The following is a 4267-nucleotide window of genomic DNA, read 5'->3' as shown; positions in this document are numbered from 1 at the left end:
GTCCTGCAGGGCAGCGTGTGGGGCTCTGCCCTCAGTGGGATGTGACAAACATTAAATACCAGAAACTCCCTGGGCTGCATTTACAAGAACGTGCCAATATCTGTCACCTACGTTGGACAGTGTGTCCCCAGCCTGAACCAACAGAAAAATGCCAACACCACAGTGAGACACGGAGGGCATGAAGAAGGAGAAAAAGGACAAGGCACACCCAATTTCCTCCATCTTGTCCCCTTTGGACCCCTCATCTAGAATCCTAAAATTTTACTTTTGCACCCGTGCCACACTTAATGATTACTGATATCAAACACTCAGAGCTGGTAATTCACCCTGTGAGATTGAAAACTCTTTTCCATGGACAGAGATCACAGCCAGTGTCTCTGGGGGCTCTGTCCAGGGGGTTCCTGACCCCTGCCAGGGTCCCAGGACAGCCAGAGGGAAGCCCTGGGTTTCCACATCATATGACCAAACCTGTCTAATTCTGGCTGTTCCTTGTACCCAGCAGCAGGAGGGAGGCAAATCAGGTAAATCCTGCTCCCTCCTGCTGCTGGAGATGTGTTGGCTGCTTGGGAAGCAAGAGGGAACTTGTAAGCTATTGCTTTCCAGGACTTTTTATTTTGCTCATTTTTTTGTCAAGATATCCTGTAAAAATTTTGTTACAAATATCCTGCTGTGCACCAAAGTTCATTTGAAATGCAAATCAGCTCATTAATTAGGCATGCAAGGTGCCTCCTGGGGCTCACTGGAAACTCCAACATTAAATAAAAACCAGAGCACCTTGAGGTCACCACCTCAGAAATCTCCTGATTCTTGAGATTTGGGGAAAACCTGGCTGCTGCTGCCCAGGACTCACAAACTCCATGATCCTTCTTCCACTGAGCTCATTAGCAGAGTTTAATTGCTGGGGAATAGGAAAGCATGGATTTCTGTAGCTGAGCAGCATGGGATCTTTATGGCAGGGCTGCAACTCACCCCGGGGCACAGAGGTTACCCAGGGAAATAACTCTGGGTTATTTCTCTGCTCTTTTTTGAAGCCTCTTTTTTCTATATTCTGCTCTTTTCTGAAGCCTTTTAATGCTCTGGAGAAGGACAGTGGCTGTTGCACCCCAGAGGGATGAAAGTCACCCCTGAGAAAAGTTCCCTGGATTTCTGTGGGATCCTTCCCATGCACTCACAGAATTCAAGACAGCCCAGAAAACCTGGTTTTTTCCCCCTTTTTCCCACGTTGATACTTGCACTGCCTTCACTTCTGCTGGAAAGGTGGAAGCAGATCAAAAGTTGTTCTTTTTCTCTGTTTACACCTAAAGCAAGAGAGCTTTGGTTGCTGCAGGTGATTCAGGATTCCTCCGGGATGGAAACAGAGGGAATTCCATCCTGCCTTCTGCAGGAGGGTCTGGCAAGAGATGCCTGAACTCTAATAAAAACCCCTCAGCTGACTGAAGAAAGAGAGAAGGAAACCTTCAAAGGACAAATAAAGTGAACAGAACTATGGAGCAGCTAAAATTCACACTCTGCAATTCAAAATTATAATTGGAAGGATGCCTGTCTGCAGGATTTGGGGGACCGCAGTGGCACAGCTGGGGAAATGAAGCAAACAATTCCATGGGAGAGGGCAGAATGTCCCAACTTTTGCCTTGCAGAGGCTGTGCTGGTGCAGATTTGGGCTCCTGGGGCTCAGGGGATCCTTGGGCTCCCTTTTCCCTCTGTTTTTGGCCCAGCTCTGATCCCAGGCAGGAATTTGGGTCTGGGAGTGGCAGGGGGACACAGAGGATGTGGATCCCCCCCATGGATCCACATCCATGGATCCTCTTCTCCACATTCTGGGCATGGCCACTCCTGTCAGCAAGAAACCAAATGATTAAAAGCAATTAGGGAATCCCTGATTTATCCTAATTAGAGCCAATCCTGGAGTTCTATTAGAACATTTATCTCCAATTTTCCCAGGCTTTCTCCCAGCGCTCTCTGGAGCTCGTTTCTGCCCTCCTCACCCCTGTCTCCCCGCAGTGCCAGCAGGCTGTGATCTCAGGACCCTGCTGCCTTTGCTATTTACCTTCAGAGCTGGAACATTTCCCCACAGCTGGAGCGTGCTGGCATTTATTGATGGCTCATTAAGTGCTGGGATGAAATCCTGCTGCAGCCCCTGCCCTGGGTGTTTAACAGGTCAGGGCTGCCAGGATTGCAGGGCTTGTGATGCTTTAGGATTTTAGTTTTTTATATTTTCATCTATTTGTAACCCTGCAGTTCTTCAGTGTGTAACTCTGAACTCCCTGTGCAGTGTGAGCTGCTGCTGTCCCATTTTGGGCAGACACAACAATTCCTCTCCAGGCCTGGCAGTCAAGGACACCTCACTGCCTCAGACTGAGATGGAAACAAAAGTGAGTTGGGGGCAGCAAACCTGGGGTCAATGACTTTGTTAAGTGAAGCTGGAATTGGAAGATTAACCCCCAAAATGCAAATGAACCAGACTTATAAAAGTGTGAAAACCCCTGACCCCTCATCCATTTTGTGTGGGCTTTATCTGCTCTAAATGTACCTGAAGGCCCTTCAATAAATATAAATGCTTTTTATTATCTTAATTCTGTCTGGCCTTTGTTTTTAGGTTGCCCCAAAAGGCACCATCCCTGTCCCATGGCATTGTATCTGACAGATTTTCTCTCGAATTAACTCCAGGTATGCACTGACTAAACATCTTCAGAAGCTGTGGACAAAAAGACTGTGTGAGATTCATGAACCCATGCAGATCAGAAGGAGATCTGCCAGCCCAGCTTCCCCAGGAATCCCTGGAGCCCAGCGTGTTGAGACAGCTCTGCCTGAGGCAGAGGCGCAGGCTGGTGTGGATAATGAGAGTTTTCCATCCCCAGGGCCTTCCAGGGATCCATCCTCCTGCTCTGAGCTGTGTCCTCAGCAGGCAGAGACAGAACCACTGAGAGGAGCAGGGAGAGGGAATGGAGCAGCACTGGCAAGTCCTGTCCCTCCTTTTTGGCCGCTGTAGGAATCGTGCCGTGCCACCCCACTGATGCCTTGGAGGGGCACCTGGAGCAGAGGCTGGGCAGAGCTAGAGAATAAAGTGGGGTTTTATTGAAGGCCTTCAATAGGTGCACCTTGGGCAGTGCAAAGCCTTGCAGAGGTGAGAATTTGAGAATTTGAGAGGCTTTGAGAATTTTCTATAAATTCCCACACAGAGGCTATACCCCAGATGGATGATGGACCCCCTGATGGTCACAAGTTTTTGGGGCAGATATAAGTTTGGTCTATTTGCATACCAGAGGTTAATTATCCAATTACAGCTTCAGGTAATGAAGTCACATTCTCTCATTTGCTTTCCTCCAGATTCATTTTTACACTTTTTGGGGTCTGAGGCAGAGTGTCCTTGGGTCCCAGGCCTGGAAGGATTGTTCTGTCTGCCCAAAATGTGAGGAGAGCTTGCTGACACTGCATGGAGCTCAGAGTCGTGCCCTAATGCAGTACAGGATCTGAAAAATACAAAAAGCTAAAATTAAAACTGTTTTAGCTAAAAAGTTTTAGCTAAAAGCTAAAACTTAAGCTTAAAACCATCAGTGACAATGTCACTGCTCCAGAAAGAATGAAACACTCCTGTTGTGTTTTCTCACTTGGATTTTTTGCTGCACATTAAAACCATTTGCATGTGTTTGAGGTGTAATTAATTAGGTAGTGCCTGGAAGGCTCACATGCTCCAAGCCTGGCACATTTCCCTCCGTGGGCATTTTCATGGCAGTGGACTGCTTTGGATGGTGGTGGGTGCTCAGCAGGAGCCTGCCCAGAGTTTTTACAGGGGACTTTATCTTCTCTAAAGGCTCGTGGAGTTTTGCTGACACCCAGCTCATCATCCAAGGGATTGCCTGTGACCTGAGCATTTGGGATCCTGCTGCTCTGCCCCCAGCACAGGAAGGACACGGAGAGAGTCCAGAGCAGGCACAGAGGTGACCAGAGGGATGGAGAACCTCTCCTGTGAGGGAAGGCTGGGAGCTGGGATTGCTCAGCCTGGAGAAGGCTCCTGGGTGATTTTATTGCAGCATTCCAGGGCCTGAAGGGCCTCCAGGAGAGCTGGAGAGGGACTGGGGACAGGGATGGAGGGACAGGATGCAGGGAATGGCTCCCACTGCCAGAGGGCAGGGATGGATGGGATATTGGGAAGGAATTCCTGGCTGAGAGGGTGGGCACACCCTGGCACAGGTGCCCAGAGCAGCTGTGGCTGCCCCTGGATCCCTGGCAGTGCCCAAGGCCAGGCTGGACAGGGCTTGGAGCAGCC

This window comes from Lonchura striata, chromosome 18 (genome assembly GCF_050655825.1).
Source record: "Lonchura striata isolate lonStrDom1 chromosome 18, ASM5065582v1, whole genome shotgun sequence".
Lineage (NCBI taxonomy): Eukaryota > Metazoa > Chordata > Aves > Passeriformes > Estrildidae > Lonchura > Lonchura striata.
The sequence above is the reverse complement of the archived record's forward strand: the minus strand, read 5'-3'. Positions refer to the sequence as shown.